At 37.7% G+C, this 22,375-nt stretch overlaps 2 non-coding genes across 2 annotated transcripts; both read left to right on the top strand.

The window, feature by feature from the left end:
- The first annotated feature begins 8,351 nt into the window (after window positions 1–8,351).
- On the top strand, window positions 8,352–8,483 carry LOC149149743 (small nucleolar RNA snoR135). Its single transcript, XR_016263973.1, has one exon. It is a non-coding gene; the product is annotated as a small nucleolar RNA snoR135 (small nucleolar RNA).
- A 322-nt stretch (window positions 8,484–8,805) lies between these two features.
- LOC149149742 (small nucleolar RNA snoR135) lies at window positions 8,806–8,938 on the top strand. The gene has a single exon (XR_016263974.1). It is a non-coding gene; the product is annotated as a small nucleolar RNA snoR135 (small nucleolar RNA).
- The last annotated feature ends 13,437 nt before the right edge of the window (window positions 8,939–22,375 follow it).

Here is a 22,375-nt window from a genome sequence, read left to right as displayed (position 1 = left end):
AAAGGTAAGAGTGTGATAGATGTTGACCAACTTGAAGATAAGGGGCCTCAAATCAAGCCAAGGAGGCCAAAGACCAGAGGATTGAAAATAAAGGAAGCACTAGGGAGTGAGCCATCTCCTCCACTAGGTCAGCAAGACATTGAAGGCACCATTGAAGCAGAATTTGAAGAGGACAGAGAGTATTGGCTAGGCAGAGCCAATGAACACTTGTAGATTCTTTTGAAGAAGGCCAACAAGTACACTAAGCTATAGAGAAACATGGCCAGACACTACTACACTAGGAACTGGATCAACAAGATCAGGGTTAGAAATTTGAAGAAGAAACTGAAGAAAACCCTAATGAGGCTAAGGAAGAGGGACAACTTAGATTTGTTGGTTGATGCTTCACTGATTGCTTAGCCTACCATTCACCAACTTGAAGGAGCAAGTCAGAACCAATTTTGAAGAATTTTTTGCAAATTTTGAGTTTTTGTGGATTTTTGGCAATTTCTAGAAATTTTACACTGCCAGAAGCGCAACAAAAATTTGTTGCGCTTTTTCCTGAGGCCACCAAATGACAAAAATCCTACATGATTAGATTCATTTTGACTTGTACATGGCATAAATGTCACTTGTGAGCCATGTCAGCTTCCAATTTGCAAGAAAAAGTCAAAAAACATGTTAAAAAATGGGTTTCTGCCACTGTTTTGACCCCCTCGCTGCGCTTCTGGAGAAGTCTTGGGAAAACTCATTTTTCTCAGCCTTGGAGAGGTAATTTTTCATGCTTGAAGGCTCTACAGACAACTAAACATCCCAATATTTCCAAATATACCTTCAGAACATAAATTGGATCAAGAAAGGTCATTCAAAAGTGCCCTCAAACTATTCGTCGCGCTTCTGTTAAATTTGTTGCGCTTTTGAGGAGATTCATTGCGCTTCTGCCAGCAAGTGCAAATTTCGAATTTATTTGGTCAAAGTCAAAGTTTGTTGATGAAATTACTCCTCTAGGTGAATCTTATGATGTAATTAAATGTCATTGGGCTTGTAAATGTAAATTTGATGTAATTATGATGGTAATTAATGCTAGTAAAGTCAGTCAATGCTAAATGGAGAGTTTGTTTCTTAACCTCCCTAGTTTTAGGTTTGGTTAGAGAAAATGATGTAAATTGTTCCTATCTTGATGGATTCGACCCCTGAGAGGGGAAAGTGGTTTTTGGTCTATATGTAGCCTGATCTAAGTCATAGAGAGGGTTGTATGTTTGAGAATCTTAGTTGGGAGCTAGTGTACACTTTTTTGTAGTAATATAACATGCAATTTCCACTATTATCTTGGGATTCTTGTGGTATGCTTATGTGACAACGCTTTTCTCTGTTTATCATTAAATTGAATATATATTTCTCTTTCCTACCATCTCTATGATTTCTTGTGATCATCTCATAGGTGTTTAACTGAATTCATAAGTTATATGCTATGTTTTGATGAAATTTTCATGCTAGTGTTCTTTCTTCTGATGAGTGAATTCATGGTTACATGCTCATTCTGATCCTCTACCTTTTCAGATCTACATCACCAAACAACCTATTTCTGCCATTGAGCGTACCTACCTTGCCCCATTATATCTCTACAACTGACCATTAGAAACCCTAACCTAGTTCCTAGATCTATGAGCTTCATCCAACAAACCCTAAGATCAAACCCTAGTGAGCTTTGAGTATCTAGCCTAAGATCTATCTTCCTCTCTAGTCACTCATTGGTTGTGAGATCATAGAGAGAGCCCTCTCTGATTTGGTAGGGCTAGCTACCAGATCCAAAGTTGGTTTGAGGTTACCTCCATCGGTCTCCTTTCTCAGCCTTGGGACACCGAGGAGTGCTAACAGTAGTCATACTTTGACATTATATCTACATACCTTTGTAACTGGAAATTCATCCACGAGGATGACCTCCAACTAAAATCTCTTCCAAATTTTTCATGTGAACATGCATATGGGATTTTTTTATTTTGCAATTATGTTGTATAGCTTAAAAGGAAAGAGTGTGTGTCCTCAAGTTGATGCATCTATTGCAGCAATTCATTAACCACTTCTTGGAATTAATCAACTAAAATCCATCATCTACCCATTGATATCTTTGAGTGGTAGCATCCTTGAGTACATCTGTAACAATTCAATCAACAATGGAAGAATCCAACTTGGCCATGAGTGATGCATTTTCTTCTTGTAGCTCAAAGTTATAGATGACTAGTTGCTCAATGGTTGCAGGGAGAAAGAAGCTTAGGCATAGATATTGGAAAGCTTCTTAGAGAAAGTGGCATAATTCTCTATCATGAGTGTTGTTTCTTGCACTAGAGAAACACTTCAAATGACTAATTAATAGGTAGGCTCGATCTCTTCACACAAGTTCTTAATCTCCTACTTTGTGTTGGAGAGTTGCTTCTTGGTGGCAAGAAGGTGTGACTTGACATTGTTTCACTTTGTGCCATGACCCTTTACTTAATGTGAGGCCAAAATAATGTATATGGATAAAACTATCTCTAAAGTGTTTTCTAGGTAAATGGTCTCAACCTAATTGACCTCATTCTGAGATTGGAATAAGAGAAACCTAAAAGATCTAAAAGCTTAAAGGATTACATTAACACTTCCAATAAACAACCTTTTAGTAGAGATTTTTGCATAAGTGATTCTTGGAGGGTCTCATTTGCAAAGGTTTTTCATCAAAGGTTTCTGTGAACGTGGTGGGTGGAGATTTTTATAGAAATTAAATTTTGGCGCACCACTACACTGGTGATCCATTAAACATAGCACCAACAAGATGAAGAACAAGTGACAACTTATGTATAGTGGTGCTCTCCATGGAAATAAGCACAATGTTAAGTAATGCTTATTTTTCAATAAAATTTTATCAATGTTTTTATGTCCATCCAATGCACCACACACAATGCCACATAACACATAAACTACATCAATTCCATCTTTGATGATTCACATTCGATATTTAACATATTATTGCGCCGAGAGGCACTCTCCAGCCCAGTATGATAGAGATGTTGTAATGTACTGTTTAACATTTTGACTAAGTCAAATTACATAAAAATAATTAAATAAACAAATACTAATTAAATTAAAAAAAAAAAACAATTTAATGTAATGTAAACCTTTTAAATTAGGCAAAATTAAATAAATAAATTAAAAATAAAAATAACCCTATAAAAATAAAAATGACCCATGGTACTCATCTGGAATATAGGATATTTAGAAGGGCATATTAAACCAACCTAGATCCATCTCAACTTCGAATCTACCAAGGGTTGAGAGGGATCAAATATCTTGAGATGCAAACCTCTTTTAGAGTGAAAATTAAAAATAACAATAACCCTATAAAAATAAAACAATAATAAAAATAAAAATGACCCATGGTATTCATGTGGAATATAGGCTATTTAGAAGGGAAAATTAAACCAACTTAGATCCATCTTAACTTCGAATCTACCAAGGTCCGAGAGGGATCAAATATCTTGAGATGCAAATCACTCTTAGATTGAAAAGAGATTTGATCTCTCTCGGTGCTTGGTAGATCTAGAGTTAAGATGGATCTAGACTGGTGGTAGGCTTAATATTTCATGATATATCATTATACCTTTTAATAGAGTTTATAGTCACTATCAACCTAAAATCTACCTATATTCGGGAAAAGACAATTTATAGCAATTGTCAATTTTGTTTGTAACATGATATCTATCTTTAAGGGTGGATTTTATTATATATATATATATAAAAGCTTGGTAGGACTACATCTTCATCATGTCCAACTTGGGAAAAGGCAATTTATAACGATTGTCATTTTTGTTTGTAACATGAATTCTATCTTTAAGGGTGGATTATATATATATATATATATATATATATATATATATATATATATAAGCTTGGTAGGACTACATCTTCATCATGTCCAACTTCTCACCCCGATGGGGAGATAGCACAAGATTTGAACCCAAGACTTCCGGTTCGGTGAGACTTCATTTCCATAACCATTGTTAATTGAATTATCCTAAGTGCATATTATTAATATAAATATTAAAGAAAAAAATATAAGTTATAAATTATATTTTTAAATTATTTTTAAAATTTGGTGAATTAATAAATAAACAAACTTAATGTTTTGGTTTTTTTTTTAATAAAAAAAAAAATCATATTTTGATTTACCTAACTTTTTTAAAATTTTAATTATTTGAATGGGATAAAATTTTTAAAAGCAAAGTTATGTGATCAAAATTCCTATCAATAAAGTTGACATATGATTTTTTACCAAATTCCTAAATTCCTATAAGATGATGGAAAAATTCCAAGGTAACGAGTTTTTCAATTCCAAGGTAACGAGTTTTTCATTTTTTTTTTTTTTCAAAAGGTGGAAAAACCTATCAAACTCAATTTGTCAAACCAACAGTGAGGACAGCCATCTCTGGCTGCTATCCGTGAAAGTCAGTTGACACATCACTGTTATCAAGGAAAACCACGCCACCTGAAATAACCCGCTGGTGGTCCGTAAGGGAGCAGGCTTTCACTCCTGCCAGATGCCTCTGGGTCTTGGGCCGTTAACCTGTTTCCTTACGTCCGAGGAAGACGAGCTCTTAGCCAAGCAGAAGCAGTTTTAGGGCATACACTTTGGTTTATAGTTTTTTAATAAATTTTAACTTAAAATAGTAACTCCAAATTATTAATATTGGGAAAACTTTCGAGAGTAACAAGTTTGTCTAAATTAATAATATTGGGAAAACTTACATAGTAATGAATTTGTCTATTTATTAGATCACTTTATAAATTAAAATAATGGCTCCAAACTAATAATGTTGAAGAGTATATTTTTCCCAAGAATAAACTTCGTAGAGAAATATCCATCCAACAATTCCCATAAATGCAAAAATGACACTTAAAATAAACTAGATTATTCATAAATTTAAATCAATACAACAATATATTCACTAAAAACTAAACATATCATTAACATAAATAGATTAAATAACACTCCTCTTCACAGCCATTCTAACTAAGAATTTTTATTAAATAAATACACTTAAAAACTATAATCTAAATACTATATAAATAACTTTAATCATATACAATTTTTTTACATAGCATATAAATGAATGCATAAACATTCAAACACTCAAAAAAGAACTTTAAAAAAAATATACAGATTGAGCTTTTTATTATGTAATTTCAACGCATTCTAACTAAATGTTTAACAATTTGATTAAAAAATATATCGTTAAAAAAAAGTCACAACTATATTCTTTAGACAATAGACAATATTAGCATATAAATGAATACATAAACATTCAAAGACTCTAGGAAAAACTTACTTTCTAGAGAATATATCGATTGAAATTTTATTATGTAATTTTAATGCATTCTAACTATAAACAATTTGATTAAAAAATATATCATTAAAAACAACACACATAAAAACAACTATATTCTTTTAGTCAATATCCCCTATGTTTTCTAACCATCCATACTCCCTTGAAATACAACGGTACTTTTTGGTCAATATCCTTTATGTGTTACAAGTGGATCCATGCCCAACTACATGGTGTTTAGATGTTTGTATTTTCAATTTAGATTTTAAAAATTAGTTATTTTAATAATGTATTTATTTTGGAATATGGTTTTTAGAATTTTAATTTAATTGATAAAGATCTAATTTCTATGGATTGATTTGAAGTTTATCTTTAAAGTAGTTATACTTTTTGTCTTCTTTTAATTAAATTAATTAATTAAAAAAAATATATGGTTTTTTTTATAAATTAATTAATTAAAAAAATTTATATGGTTTTTTTTTATATGTAAAATTGATAAATCATGATATTGTATTTACAGATAAATGAACCACACTGGATAATTGGAAGTTCACAAAACTATGATGATACGATTTTTACAAATTATTTTTATTATTTTTCATTAAAAATCATCTTGTTATTAAATTATATATTAATTATTTTTATAATAAATAATAATTTAAAATAGCTTTAATTAAATATGAGCGAATAAAAAATGTTTGCTCTGTCTCACAATAAGAATGTTTGGTTTAGTTAGGAAAAGAAATGGAAATCTCTCTAGGTTTGAGTATAATTTCTTGCTAATGATATATGGGTTTGAGTGGATAGATGTCTTGGAAGGATGGGGGGCATTTCGATCCTTGCAAGGGGCCTGGCTGGTCCCGGGGCAACAAAAGACTGTCTAGTCTCGTCGCAGGGGAAAGCCATGGTAAATCTCATGGTTTCAAGTATAATTGCTTCCTGGCAGGGTGTGGGTATACTTGGATGGCTATCCTGGAGGGGTGGGGGCGGGCGGGGAGGAGGGAATTTGAGACCTGTGAGAAACCCAAAAGGAATTTCGAAATCGGGGTGAAAACGAGATTGCCCACCGCTCGAACTTATGGTCGAAGCGAGCAGGGGAAAACCCCCGAAACCTCTGTGAGTAGCAGGGAAAGCTATCGCCCTCGGAACCAAGGAAGGGGGAGGTAAAAAAGGCAAATGGGGGGAGAGATAGAAAGGAGATGGGAGGGATTTTCATCTCCTGAGCAAAGGAAAATAACCTAGAGGGGGCTTGTTCAGATAGAGAATTGGCAGGAAAACCGTAACTCCTATGAGGATAGCAAGAAGGCCTCCAACCCGCTCGTCCATAAGAGGGGAAGGGGATACCTGGGGAAGCCTTGGGGAATAGGAATTGGGGAGGGCAATGAGCAAAGAAGTGAGGCAATAATAGAGAGGCCCCAATGGGAAGGAGAAATAGCGATTAAAGAACAAATTGAGAACTGGAATACAGAAAACCAAATAAAAAAACAAAGGCAAAATATTAAGGAGGATAAAACTCTTGGTTTTAATAAACTAACACTGGTTCATATTAAATGTATCATTAACCTAAGAGCTCACTAGTCCCTGGAACGCCGACATTGAAAACACGAAACGCTGTAGGTAAGCAGAGATTGTGGTTGGAAAGAATAGAAGAAAATGGTAAAAGCAGGTGAGCAGGGATGGAAAAGGGGAGGCAAAACAGGAAAGAAGGCCACCAGTGATGCATCCGCGAGCAAGCCATTGAGGAAAAGAGGAAGGTGAACAGGAAAGGAGAGCATGTAAAATCTAATGCATGCCTACCATGTAGGCACCCCAGCAGAGGTCAAGGCGGTGATTGCCTCATGGGAAGCGGAGCTCAATACCAAAGTGGTAAATGAAGAAATCCCAAAAACTGATTGGGAGCACATAATTCAGGATCCGGGACATACCCACAGGCGCCAAACATTATTCTAACAAATCATTCAGCGATATTGGGTCATGAAAAATCTGCTGGCAAAGGCCATGACAACGTATAAAGACCGAGAGGAGCCAAAAGAGAACAAACATGAAGAGCTCAACTTGAAAGACATCTAGAAGGAGATTCAATCAGTACAGATGCAATAATACCACCACAACTTAAACTTAAAGAAAGTGGAAAAACAGATTTAGACACTGCTGCAGAGTGAAGTGTCCAGGTCAAGTGCGAAATACGCGGCTCCAATAGACTCTTCAGATGAATGAATCAATGATACAGTTAGTTAAATTTTGTTATGATGTCGAATAACATTTACTTTTCAAAAATTATGCATATAATAGACATAGAAACAAATGTAGCATGGATGATAAAAATTAAATTGTTTAAGTTTTGGACAGTCTTTGATGCTGACCGATGACCAACAAACCTGTTTTTTTGTGAGCAGATTGAGGTCACCAAGTATATTTTGAGAGACACATATTATATGAAAAATTAATAGAATTTAGAAAAACTACCAAGGTTACACAAACAAAATTATATATAGTAAATGTGGAGGGCGCGGTCTTAGTTAGGGCTAGAACCAGGGATAAGAACCCTAGAGGTGGCTTATATATATCCTTTCGTGCTTTGGGTGCCGTGCTTTGTGTGCTGCTTCGTTGTGGGGTTAGTTGGCAGTGCTGGTGGCAATTATTTTGGCTGTGGCAACGCATGGGCTGTATTGTGTTTACTCTCCGATGCCCTGTCATTGGGTTTCGGTGCTTGTTCTCTCTGATCTCCCTGTGATATTTATTTATATTTAGAGAAATATTTTTACTTGCACAATCAAGTGACTCGGTCTATTATCTGTAGTCAAGATGCTCTGCTTCAGCTGGGAGGCTAAATTGAGTTATATCGGTAGCTAAGCTGTGGATTTGTAATTTGGCGCTGGGCAGTTAACGACCTTTACATTCGATTTATTTTTATTACAGTAAGGGTTTTTTTTTCCCTGGAATTTCTGAAATTTTTATTTTATGATCTATCGTATGCGTATTAATTTAGGGTTTTGAGTTTTACATGGATAGTTCAAGGCAGGCCCTGTGTACAGCAATATGCATGTGCATATTTGCTGAAGGGGGCTTTGCGAAAGCAATTTAGGGCGAATGGGCAGTCGAGTTTTAATGTCAATTGATTCGTTGACAATCATTTTCCCAACATTCACACAATGTTTACGCTGGTTGTGCCGAGTCTGTGTTTTTTTGGGGATGAATATTCTTTTGATCTTCGTCTTTTCTCTATGCATAATATATGCTACCATGTTTACGCTGGTTGTGCCGAGTCTGTGTATTTTGGGATGACTATTCTTTTAATCTTCAGCTTTTCTATATGCTAATATATACTCTATATAAGGTCTATGCCTTTCTTAAATGACTATATGAATTTATTACCCATGATTTCAGTCTATGCACTCGAAACTAGATCTATCAATTTGAAATGAAACTAGTTCTAAACTTGGGGGTTTTGATGTTCGAATTGATAGTTCAAGGCAGGCCCTGTGTACAGTACTCTGCATGTGCATATTTGCTGAAGGTGGCTTTCCGAAAGCAATTTAGGGCAAATGGGCAGTCGATTTTTAATGTCAATTGATTCGTTGACAATCATTTTTCCAACATTCATACCATATCTACTTTGACCGTGCCGAGTCTGTTTTTTGGATGAATCTTTTTTAAATCTTCAGCTATATGCTAATGTGTAGTCTATAAGGTCTATGATTTTCTAATTATTTGAAATTATAATCCATGATTTCAGTCTATGCGCTGGAAACTAGATCTATTTATTTGAAATGAAACCAAGCCCAAACTTAGGGGTTTTGAGGCTTGAATTAATAAAACAATTTAGGGAGAATGGGCAGTCGAGTTTTAATGTCAATCGATTCGTTCACAATCATTTCATCAACAGTCATACCATCTTTACCCTGGCTGTGCCGAGTCTTTTTCTTGTATGGATATTTTTTAATCTTCAGCTCTTCTATGAAACTATGATCCACGATTTCAGTCTATGCACTCAAAACTAAATCTATCATTTGAAATTAAACCAGCCCCGAATTTAGGGGTTTTGAGGTTAGAATTGATAGTTCAGGTCTGTACAGCACTATGTTTGTGCATATTTGTTGAAATGGCTTTGCAAAAACAATTTTGGGGAAATGGGCAGTCTATTTTTAAAGTTAATAGATTGCGTGATAATCATTATTCTAACATTCATACTATCTTTACTCTGGTTGTGTCGAGTCTGTCTTTTTTCCTTGGGATGAATATCATTTGAAATTAAACCAGCCCCGAATTTAGGGGTTTTGAGGTTAGAATTGATAGTTCAGGTCTGTACAGCACTATGTTTGTGCATATTTGTTGAAATGGCTTTGCAAAAACAATTTTGGGGAAATGGGCAGTCGATTTTTAAAGTTAATAGATTGCGTGATAATCATTATTCTAACATTCATACTATCTTTACTCTGGTTGTGTCGAGTCTGTCTTTTTTCCTTGGGATGAATATCATTTGAAATTAAACCAGCCCCGAATTTAGGGGTTTTGAGGTTAGAATTGATAGTTCAGGTCTGTACAGCACTATGTTTGTGCATATTTGTTGAAATGGCTTTGCGAAAACAATTTTGGGGAAATGGGCAGTCGATTTTTAAAGTTAATAGATTGCGTGATAATCATTATTCTAACATTCATACCATCTTTACTCTGGTTGTGTCGAGTCTGTCTTTTTTCCTTGGGATGAATATCATTTGAAATTAAACCAGCCCCGAATTTAGGGGTTTTGAGGTTAGAATTGATAGTTCAGGTCTGTACAGCACTATGTTTGTGCATATTTGTTGAAATGGCTTTGCAAAAACAATTTTGGGGAAATGGGCAGTCGATTTTTAAAGTTAATAGATTGCGTGATAATCATTATTCTAACATTCATACTATCTTTACTCTGGTTGTGTCGAGTCTGTCTTTTTTCCTTGGGATGAATATCATTTGAAATTAAACCAGCCCCGAATTTAGGGGTTTTGAGGTTAGAATTGATAGTTCAGGTCTGTACAGCACTATGTTTGTGCATATTTGTTGAAATGGCTTTGCAAAAACAATTTTGGGGAAATGGGCAGTCGATTTTTAAAGTTAATAGATTGCGTGATAATCATTATTCTAACATTCATACTATCTTTACTCTGGTTGTGTCGAGTGTGTCTTTTTTACGTGGGATGAATATTTTTTAATCTTAGGTTTTTTTTTTTTTCTTAAATAACTATTTGAAATTATTATCCATTTAGTCTATGCACTAGACCAGATCTATCAATTTGAAATTAAACCTGGTCGAGAATGATTTTGAAAAATTTGGGAGGAAAATGTGAAAATTCTATATAAATCGGGGGCCAAGCTTCCCTCGCAGGTGGCTTTCATATTTCTGTCATCACCATTCTCTACGACCTGTGATTTTATTCCTTGTTGTTGGAAGAATTAACATCACAGTTGTTATTGATGATCTAGTATTCTTTCAAATTGGAGTCAAAAGGTCAGGTCATGTTATGAATGGACATATATCAGAGTAGTTTTCTGTGTTTTTTTGGTATGATGATAGATAAAGATTGTAATCCAGGGTTGGACAAAGGTTTGTAAGTAGACATTATCTTTGCTATATATTATAATTGATAGGGACTGGGAGAGATACAAACTCTGCTAAAAGTGATCTGGCGCATGCAATAGAAAGACTTTTGAAAATTGCAACTTACTTTTATAATGAAAACAAGTTTTTTGTTTCTTGAAGAAACTTCATTCTTGTACATAGTCATCATGTTTACTGTCCTGAGATTTTCTCCTTATTTAAGCCTCAACTATCCCACTGGTACTACTATGTCCAATCTCTAGAGTGGACTTGTTATAGACTTTGTCCAATGCCAAGTAGAAATATGCCTTAACGAATGTTAGTTTTGAGTTATAATCTTTAATCCTAATTTATGTTCAGTGTTTGGGCAACTAGTCATGTTTTCCGCAGGTTGAATATGCCCCTTTGAAAATATAGATATTTTCCATCTAGATGATAATTGCAATTCCACGTATATTCCTTGCGAGTTCTAAATCCTCTTTTACCTTCCTGGTTTGGGCAACCGGTTACTTTGATGCAGTTGGGATATGGCTCATTGAATATATATTTTTTGCAATTTTAATGAGTTTTGTACATCTGGTTGTGCTTCCCAGGTTTTACTTTTATTTTATATATCTGGTTTTGCTTCCGCGTTTTCTTTTATTTTATATATCTGGTTTTGCTTCCGCGTTTTCTTTTACTGTTTTACGTCTAGTTGTTCTTCCCGGGTTGTATCTCCATCCCTTTAGGGTCATCCTTGCTTTGTGGTCTTCTTTTGTTGTCCTATTTTTTTATTTTCTTTGTCAGAACCACGGAATATATATAAAGTAAAAAGACACCCATTTGCATTCTTCTCCAATTGCTTCCACATTCAATATTGGCAAGGTCTGGTTTGAATTATCCAACTTTTGAGGACAATGTTGAGGGCTTGCTTTTAAGATTCATTGAGTTTGTTGGAGAACAATTGGAGTGGGCTTTGATGGAGAATGTTTTTAAGATGTGGTAATTGGTTGATGTTATTGTTGACATAATGTCTTCATTGTCAATTCCAAATCATCTAGTTGTTTTTTTTTTGAAATAAGATGCTTAGGATAATTTCTAATTTGAAATTAGCGCTTGTATTTTGTTACCTTGATTGTTTGACGAAAGTGCACAAGGTGAGCTAGTGATGGTGGATGGGTTCCTTGTGCCTCTAAAGAACTTATTAGGTTTCATGTAGTTCCTTGTAGTCCATATGAACCGAAGGGAATGCCAAGAGGTTTAGATATATGCTACACAAAGCATGTGGAGAAGTACCAAATTTCCAAGGTGGGGAGGATAAATTTTACTTTTTTGACACTTAAGTTCCCTAAACCTATCCCAAAATCAAATTGAAATTTAGAGGTCCAATATTTGAAATTGGTTCTCTGTTTCTGATGTTTCTGAAGTAGCATTGTAGATCAAAATGGTCCATTATAGAATTGATTACACATAGGGGAACACCTCCTCTTGAGATTAGGTTGTTTTCCTTGAAATTGTCAAACACATGTTTAACTCATACAAAAGAGGGTTTGGTAACATATAGGTGGGCCTTGTATTAGAAGTCATCTCTAGAAGGATGGGTAGTTTTAGTTGAGGATGTTGTTTTGGGTTTTGGTGGTGCAGTTGGTGTTGGTGTTGTGGCGAGTGCTACTACATGTGACGGGAGGGTCTTTGCCTATTACTTGGTCATTTTTTTGTTTTGTTTTATCGTAGCCTCTTTGGAGGGAGTGCCAATCGGAGGTTAGGGGAAGTGGGATCGGATCTCATAGTTTTCTCAAATGGGCTTGAAGTTGTAGGTGATTGATTAGTGGGCACAAGGGGTTATCAAAGTGGGTTTGCGAAGAAATCTAGGATAGAGAGGCTTTGGTCAAATTTTTGGTTAAGATAGACCTAGTTTGAGTGGACAAGTAGTGAGAAGGAGGTGAAGAGCGTAGGAGTGGGATGTTGAGCAGTGTGAAAGTTTGCTTCTTGGTTTGATTTTACATAATTTCTCAGTATGTAAGCTTTGTGTTTCTGGTTTGATTTTACATAATTTCTTAGTATGTAAGCTCTGTGTTTAGTATTCTAGTTAGTGTAGATGGAGATTCTTATCAATTATCAATATTGCATTCGACAATGATTGTATCTCATCTTTAAGGCAATCATAGAGGGTCTTAGAGGGGATATTCCTAAGATTTCCTAAGATTTTGGCTTAAGAGTGGTGCTAAGGGGACTTGAACTTTTCCTTGTTTGGTGTTGCTTGGTTCAGTAGTGGGAGTCAATTGGAGGGAAGGTCATTCAATTAGTGAATGTGGTTGGTGAGACAATTAGGGTTTTTGAATTTGATAGTTTTAGATTTATGGTTGATGGGAAGTTGATATGAATGGGATTAATGACCCCCTTGAAGACCCTCTATGATTGCCTTAATGGGATTAATGCTATTAGGTGGATCTTTGAGTTGGATTGCATTGACATTCCATTTATTGTTGGGATTGGAGTAACATATGGAGCCGATTATTGGTTGAGGTGTTTGACTTGATGTGACCCTCTTTGCAAAGGTGGTGGGCCCCATCTTGTGGTAGATTCTTCATGCCTAGTTATTGTGGGGTAACCTTGTCTATAAAATTTGCACAATTGGTGGAATTTGGTTTTCACTAGGATTTATTCTTGGTTGATAGTTGGTGGTGGAGGGGGATGCCTTGATTTGGCAGGTCTAAGATTGTGGATCCACAAGTTTTTGTCCTCTTTGGACTATGGTTGGATTTACACTAGGTTCGTACTTATTAGTCTGATAACATCGTGTTTGCTCTATAGTAGCCTATAATCAATGCATTCTTTTGAGAGATGAGTGGCATAATATGGTGAAGAGATGCCTAGTTATTTGGCTTGGAATGTTCTCCATTGGTCCACATTTTCTTATGAGATGACTGTTGGTCTAGATTGTTTATATGGAGGTTTTTGACATTCTTTTGGACGCTTTATACTAGTTCAAGAGATTCGTTTCCTACTTTCTTGTTATGCATGGGAGGGGGGTTTATTGAAGAATTGTTAGGCTAGATTTGTGATAGAGATATCTAATTGTATCTTGATTGGTTCTTTCTAGCATGTCTAGGATTGTCCTAAGTCGCAAGGAAGGTGTTATAGTGTTTTCTTTCTTTGGCTATGGTGGAGATTCATTATAGGTCTTTGAGCTTTTAGTGGGAATGATATATTGAGTTCAATTTGTTTTCTAGTGTAGAGGTTGAGATCAAAAGGACCGAGGGAAAATATCTAGTGCTCGAGTGGTCCAAGTATCCTTAGTGGTGGGGTTGTATTTTAGATAGGTTTAACGTCTTCATAGGGGTGCCCTTGATAGAGTGAAGAGGGGGACATCATGGTTTGGTAATTTCTTCTCCCTTGGAGTAAAGCATCGAATTCAAGCCTCTCATCAATGAAAAGTATATTGTTGTTAGGATGACATTTGGTGGCTAGTAATAAAGCATGTTTGAGGGCAAAGATTACAGTTTTGTTAACTCTCCATGTTGGAGGGGTTAATAGAAGTAACTAACCTTGTAGAGGAATTTAAAAATTTCAACAAGCATTTGAGAAATGGAGTGATCCAATCGACCATAAGGGCGTGGGGGAGGGGGGAATTCCAATGAGGATGGAATAATGGGTGATGGCATGATTGATTCTAGGTATGGAAACAATATAGGAGCCAAAGCATCGATGAAGAAAAAGGCCATTAAGATTGCAAAGAATCTCCAAAGATTAACTTTGGGGGTAGATATATTCTGGAATGAGGTTGAAAGATTGAAGCAACATGCATTAGTGGGTAGGAGGGAGTTTTCCACGATCGCACGGGATCAAATGAAGCTCTTGGTGGAAAGATGTCGACTTCCATTGCTCAAATACAAGCTAAAGATAAGTGTTCTCTCAAATGGGTGTTTCACTTTTAATTTTCTTAGCTTGAAGGATGTGACTTGTATTGAGGCCATCCCATGGGTATATGAAAGAGGATTTCTACCTCTTCAGTGTTGGTTCGTGGGTTTTAATATGTTGAAAGTCATGCCAAAATGTAATATCATTTGGGTAAAATTGCCAGGCCTACCCCTGGAGCTGTGGACAAAACAAACAATCATGCCCATTTCCAATAAAATTGGTAAATTCTTCTATGGGAAAGAAGGATGTATTGATTTCCTAGATAAAGAGGATTGCTTTGGTGCTAGTGGACATGGCTTATGTTGGAGGTTTGTTGGTTGAGATTGATCTTTACTGGGCGGTTGAATTATTTTAGGGAGTGCATATATTATGGGGGAACTCGCTTTAGATGCCTATGTTGCCATAATACGGGTCACCTATTGGCTAAGTGCTCACGGAGGCGTGATTGGGGATATGAGGCTTAATTATAGACAGAGAGGAATTAATTAGGAAAAGGAAGTAAATGTTTTATGTCGCATGGCATCCAAGGGGCACAAAAAACACAAGAGAATGATTTCCCTTAGAATTAGTTTGTAAGTACGAGTTATAAATATGATTTCCCTTAGAATTAGTCTGTAAGTACGAGTTATAAATCGGGAGATAAGGCCCCCCTTTGTTTGTCAAATTTAAGGTCTAAAAACAGGGATGACTATGTGGGATCTTATCCACATGTCTAATATCATCAATATTCATAGGAGTCCGGATAAAATAGGGGGTGATTTTGCTGTGCCCTCTTCTAATATACGAGACCAGGACATGGAGATAGATCCATTATCCCCTCCGGAGGCATAATTCTCTTCTCTTGTCATCTTTGGGGCGCCATTGGGAAAAATATATTCCCTTATCTTTGATGACGTGGACCTTTATTACTTGGCTCAAAATGAGCCAATATGTTTGCAGCCCCTAATGATAAAAAAGTCTTTCTTCTCAAACAAAGCACTAATCATTAGTCCTTAGTCAAGAAGGAACGTCACTACCAGGGAGAAGATAACAACTAAGTTCAAGAAAGTCTCAAATTGCTCCATGGTCCCATGAGATCTCATGTCATCTTTCCACAAGTCTTTGGTGGATTCCCAACTTCTTGTTTTTGAGCAATACGTTCATGATGGGGACTGTGGAGGGCTCCTGCTCAAAATCTAGGGTCTCAGAGAAAATATGCTTGTGATTGGGGCTCAAGAATGATATTGTTGTCTTTCAATGTGAGAGGTTTGGGATCTGCCTCCAAAAGAAGGTCCATCAGGAGTATCATTTAGTTGAACAAGCCATCAATTGGTCTTTTTCAAGAAACCATGGCGGTCAAGGAGAAGTGTTAGGAGTTTTTATTGAAGATTTGACCTCAGTGGCATGTATGTGCGATTAGTGCCTCTGCTCATTCGGGAGGACAAGCCGCAATGTGGGATCCGTCCCTCTTCAATTTAAGAGCTTATATTCTTGTGGTTGGTATTATCCTTATGGGGCATCATAGAGTGTTTTCAACTCGCTTGCATATGATATATATATATATATATATGCCCCATACAAAAACAAAAGGAATTTTTGGGATCTTTTGGATAATTGTCGCCATTGGATTTGACCTCATTGATTTTAGCAGGGGATCTTAAATTTACTATGGACATGGAGGAGATATGGGGTTCTAGAGGCAATGAGGACTTGTTGGGCAGTTTTTTAAAACCTTGTTTGCTTAGAAGTCTTTGCGAGATATTAAGCCTCATCCACTGGGTCCAACTTGGGAAAATGGACACATAGGCATAGAAGGTATTTCAAAGCATTTGGACAGATTTCTTATGCACCACCAACATTTGGTTTTGAGTATGGGACAATTGAAGTCTTGGTATATTTATTTTATTATATCGGATCACTTTCTAATATTATTGGAATGGATAGATGATATTATATTTCAATCCTTCCCATTCAAATTTCACTGTTGTGTAACGTCACTCGACCCCTCATTTACTTTTAGAGGAATGGGGTAATTATATAATTTTTTTGTTAATCGTCGAACCAACGGTCACACACACACACACATATATCTATGTATTCACTATACCCGTTGAAAACCCAATGAACCTTTGCTCTTTGCATTAGCAAATTACGTTATGGGTGGGCCCCACTGGACATGTAAGCCCTCTTACTCTCTCCAAGCGGTTCCCTAACTGCGCGCTTGGTTACTTGTCAGTCTCTTTGCACTAGCCTTACATGGACATTGGGCCCCTCTTACCTCCTCATAGGCCCAAACCTGTCCATTGATCACTGTTGCCACAGGTTCACATTATCTTGACACATCGTCTTTTGTGATTACTCTTTATTTTGTTGGGAACACAACATCGGGATGACCTGGTCGTGGGTCCTCCCTCTTCTAATGAGAGCTTTGTTAGGCTTGCATGGACAACCTTGTAGTTGACCCACGTCGTCTCGTTGGGCCCCCTCGACTGTAACACCCTCCTCTCACATTTACCCAAGTTAACCAGTGCATTGGGGTAAACATGTGACGAAGAGTTACTATGATATGATTCAGCTCCCCATGTACATTTAAGGAAGTGGAACCGATAAGACAAGACCAATCTTACCTTCCTTGGGAGCTATAGGACCTTCAAGAGACAACCGACTCTTCCAGGTGCCCAACCCCTGGCACAACTTGATGTTTTGTTGAACTAGACTCCCAGTTGCTCTTATGACAAGCCTTCCATGCGATTGAGACCCTCCAGTCACTTCCACAACAAGGAATCCATGCCACTGTGGCCTTTTTTAGGTAGTTCTGTGCCAGCGGCCCCAAATTTTGAGCCACTTTTTTAGGGTTAGAACTCAAACCTATGCCCATAACTTCATGGAAACTTCCAGAATTGATAATAACAATGAAATAAAGCTACTAATGCAAACACTTGAACGAGGGCTTGACCCGACCCCTCCCAGCCATGACAAGCATTTCGTCAAACATATCATAAACATGTAATCTATAGGTCATAATAACATATATGAACATAGAGATCTCATACTTATCTGGGAATTGTCAAGGAAGATTGGTGTCTCCTCCCAATCGCTGCATTATCATCTATTATGTCATACATTCATAAAAAATTCATTTACTAATCAAAACATGAAGAGAGCCATAACTCAAGTTTGTCATAAACCATATAACCAACAAAATAACAACGATAGAACAACCATTATAACCACATAATAACAAACACATTTACACATAATACACAACAGGAAAAGAGATCTGATTAACATATGCAAAAGCTAACCAAGCTAGGGACTTCCACGTACCGCCTGACCATAGATTAGGCTGAACCAAATATTTCTTTTAGCCAATCACTCCTGTGCTATATCCAAGCATGAATGTGTGACTCACAACAAAACCGACCATGGATACCTCAGACTTTACCTTATATCCCGCCAATACTTGTCAAGGATTGTGGTAAACTTTGACAGTGTGTATTTCTTGTTTGGGCCTAGGAATCCCTTGGCAGGATTGTGGTAAAACTTGGTTGTATAAATGAGGATTTCGGGATTGCCTTTGCCAATTTCCTCTTCGCCATAATAAACCAAATGAACACCCACACTAGGATGTTTTTCCCAACATTCAGCTTGGAATAAGTTTCCCATGACCTTGGTCTTATTTTTCCTATATTAACTTTATTACATGGATTTTTAACTTAGGGCCGCTACACCAACGCCCTCCAGAGAGTGTCATTTATTAATCATCAGGATTCTACTACCAAGCTTATGTGGATGGTGGGGTTGTATGGTCTCTTTTCCCATTAGTTTGCCACTGCCAACTCTTTGTTGCCATTGCGACCATGCCCACGTCATCCCGCCCGCCTCCATCTCGATGCTTACAATTGACTACCCAACTTAATATTGTTTGGGGTCATGGTGTCGGGTCGATATGGATGGCGAGACCCTACTCTACCAATCGAAAGGGCACATACCACCATGTGGCGTGACTTACATCACCCTGATAGCTTACCTATGATGCTTAACAATTGACTCTCATTTTAATCTTCCAAGTTGAACTTCATCGGATTGACTCGACAAGTGGGCCAGTCTCCGACCACTAACATTATCGCAACGGTGCAGGCCTATCCACGTAACCTCCTTACATCATCTTGCCAGGCTTTCCCTGATGTTTTCCTTTACGCCTCCTTTTCATGCTTCTAGGCTAGGCATATATGCTTATGTGGTTGTGGGCCAATCTTCCAACCAATAACAATAGTACTGGGCGCATGTCATCTTGTCACATTCCTTTCACCTGACTCTCCTTTGTTCGCGCCCTTAGAAATGTTCTAGGTTAAAACCTATATGCCTATGTGGTTGTGGGCCAATCTTCCAACCAATAATAATAGTACTGGGCGCACGTCATCTTGTCACATTCCTTTCACCTGACTCTCCTTTGTTTGCGCCCTTAGAAATGTTCCAGGTTAAAACCTCTGGGCTCCCATCTCCGAAGCATGTCAACGCTCTCGCGACCAATCACATCAAAGGGGAATCTAGCCGCGCCAATAGGAAGCCTCCACAGCTAGGGTTCTGATCAACGAAAGGATGAGTTGCCCGATCCTTTCTTATAAGTTTAGGGCTTGCTCCCTCTGCGTTGTGACAAGTCTTACTCCAATCTCGACCATGGCTCGACTAAGGGACCTCGACCCTGCCTCATGTGACGTCTCAGATGGGGATTTTTACGATCTCTTCAAAAACAAGCTTTGCTACTGCACAAACTTCCTTGAGCAAGTCTTCTTAACCATGGCTCTGTCTCAGAGGTTTGACAAACCTCCAAATCGACATTTAGGCTTTGTGTCGATGCCAATGATTAATTAAATCGTTCCATGGTGCTACCCCTCCTGAGCTTGGGCGAATCCAACCCCAAGGAGTTCTTGGCCCGCCTGCATTCCTTGTTCTTGGACAGGGAATTCCACGCATGTCGGTGTAGGTACACTAGTGGACATTACCTACCATGGGCTTGGCGTGGACTCCTAAGAGGCTTCCACCTCCCCTGCCACACACCAACATTGCCAAAATCCATGTCGAGCCTGTAAGCAATTGCATGGCTATATGTAGAGCCTTCCGGTGCCTCATCTATGACACTAGGATGCCAACGAAAGATATCCAACCTGCTGAAAATGAAAGGCCGAAGACCATTTAGGTAAAGTTGATGGGCTATTTTTGGCCCCAAGGGAAACAACCCTCAACGCTAATGCAACGCTTGTGTGGCAAAGTAGCTTGTAACTTAGGCAATAAGCAAATATATACCCTACTAAGCAGAGGGTCTTCCATGTAACTATTTCATATAAATAAAAGGGTCTCTAAGTCTGCTGTTTCAAGTTTTTAATTCAAGCTCTTACGGATTTTTCCGCGGCTTGCAACCTAGGCTTATGTTCATTTATTATTCAATTATGTGTTGCTTCCAATATAGTTAAGCATTTCATTTAAAATAAGGTTCAACTAAGAAATATTACATAGTCCTTATTATCAGATGGATTATGTAGCACCGGAGATCAGTGCAGAGACATGTCACAATGTCTATTATCACGTTGTTTCCTTTTCATTTTGCTGAATCTTGCAAGTATAGCAATATTAACAAATGTTTCACACAACACCTCTTTCAATCCAAAGGACCATGTTTGAGTAATTCATATAACAACATCAACAATTATAAATGCTACACAGACATACAATCATGCATATTACCAAAACCATAAAATCCATCTACACATAGAGAAGTAACACATGCCTATTATATCAACAACACAGTTATAGTTCTGAAATCCCAAAACCATTTTAACTAGAAAGACATCATGATTTATCAACAGATAATCAAGTATGAACGAATACTTATCTTTTAGCTTGCAGGGAAAATGAGTATGGGACAAGGATACCCCACCCAACCATAAACAAAACCACACTTTCTTGCTGTTGTCACCGACGAGCCAAATTCTGGAGTCTGAGGGGGATGCTTGTTAAGGAATTAAAACACCAACTACCAACTGAAATAGGGACTCCAGAGGACCTCCTTCCTCAATCCCACTAGTTGACCAATGTTTCCTTCAACAACGCAGGGAGTCTATAGGTACTCCACCTCACCCCCAAGTGCTCACATAGCGATTCACCCCCTTATAGGGAGTCCAGAATCCACTGTTACAATAATGCAGTAACCACAAGTCTTCAATTAGGTTTTCCCTTTGATATTGCTTCAGGATGGCCTATTTCCACGCTGTTACAGGGGTCGAGAGTCTATTATCTCAACCCACAACCTCCAGGGGACCCAAGTTGTTATAGGGCTATAGAGATTCCATCTCAACACACAACCTCCAGGGACCCAAGCTGTTACAGAGCTCCATAGAACTTTGTCTCAACTGACAGTCTCTAGGGACCCAAGATGTTACAGGGCTCCAGAGACTAGCAGCTCAACCCACAGCCTCCAGGGAACCAGAGAACCAATTCTCTTCTCTTCAGAGCTGCTTGTTGATGGATCTCGCTCGATGCTCGAATGGGTGCCTCTCTGTTTACCTCTTGCACGCCTTCCAATTCTTCTAGCCTTACCTTTCAAATGAATGCTTGTTGCTATATTTTCCCTTGTTTTACAGGGACTGTTGTGTCCTTGCTGACCTGCAATGCGCAATCCCTCTGCTGGACTTCCTATCCTATTTTCTTGTTGTTGTTTCTCAAGCAACATGGGTCTGTGTACTTTCTCTTACAACCCATTTAATTTCAAAAATGAGTTCATTAAATGCATGCACCAACCAGTTTTTAATGGCTGTCTTGCAATTCCGGTTTCTTTCACTGCACAAGAAACCACAACATCCCAAGCAAGCAATCCTCCTCCCCAACTCTGGAATCTATGTCCATTTGAATCAGTCCCTTTTTTTATTTTATTTCACATATTGCAAAAATATTTACAATGTATTTTATGAGAGAACCATGGGTGGGGCTATCACAGTCCCCTCCCCTTTGAGTGAAGACCTCCCTCGGTGTTCTTCTGCCCATATGCAACACCAGAAACAAAACACAACATATATTTTTTCATGGAGCTTAATACACACAACTCTATACAATATTTACAATCGTATACACACTTGCGTTAACCAACAAACAAGAAGGGATAATTAACTTTCATGGAATCAACGTTTTCCCACGTGGTCTCCTCTCGACCCTACTCGACTAATCAAAAGGGCACATACCACTGTGTGGCGTGACTTACATCATCCTGATAGCTTACCTATGACGCTTAACAATTGACTCCCACTTTAATCTTCCGGGTTGAACTTCATCAGAGTGACTCGACAAGTGGGCCAATCTCCAACCAATAGCATTATCGCAATGGTGAAGCCCATCCACGTAACCTCCTTACATCATCCCGCTAGGTTTTCCCTGAAGTTTTCCTTTACGCCTCCTTTTCATGCTTCCGGGCTAGGCCTTTGTGCTTATGTGGCTGTGGGCCAATCTTCCAACCAATAACAATAGTACGGGGCAGACATCATCTTGTCACATTCCTTTCACCCGACTCTCCTTTGTTCGTGCCCTTAGAAAT

This window comes from Pinus tabuliformis, chromosome 9 (genome assembly GCF_031772625.1).
Source record: "Pinus tabuliformis cultivar Carrire ecotype Pingquan chromosome 9, CPIR1, whole genome shotgun sequence".
Classification (NCBI taxonomy): Eukaryota; Viridiplantae; Streptophyta; class Pinopsida; order Pinales; family Pinaceae; genus Pinus; species Pinus tabuliformis.
This window is presented reverse-complemented; position numbering and strand designations above follow the sequence as displayed.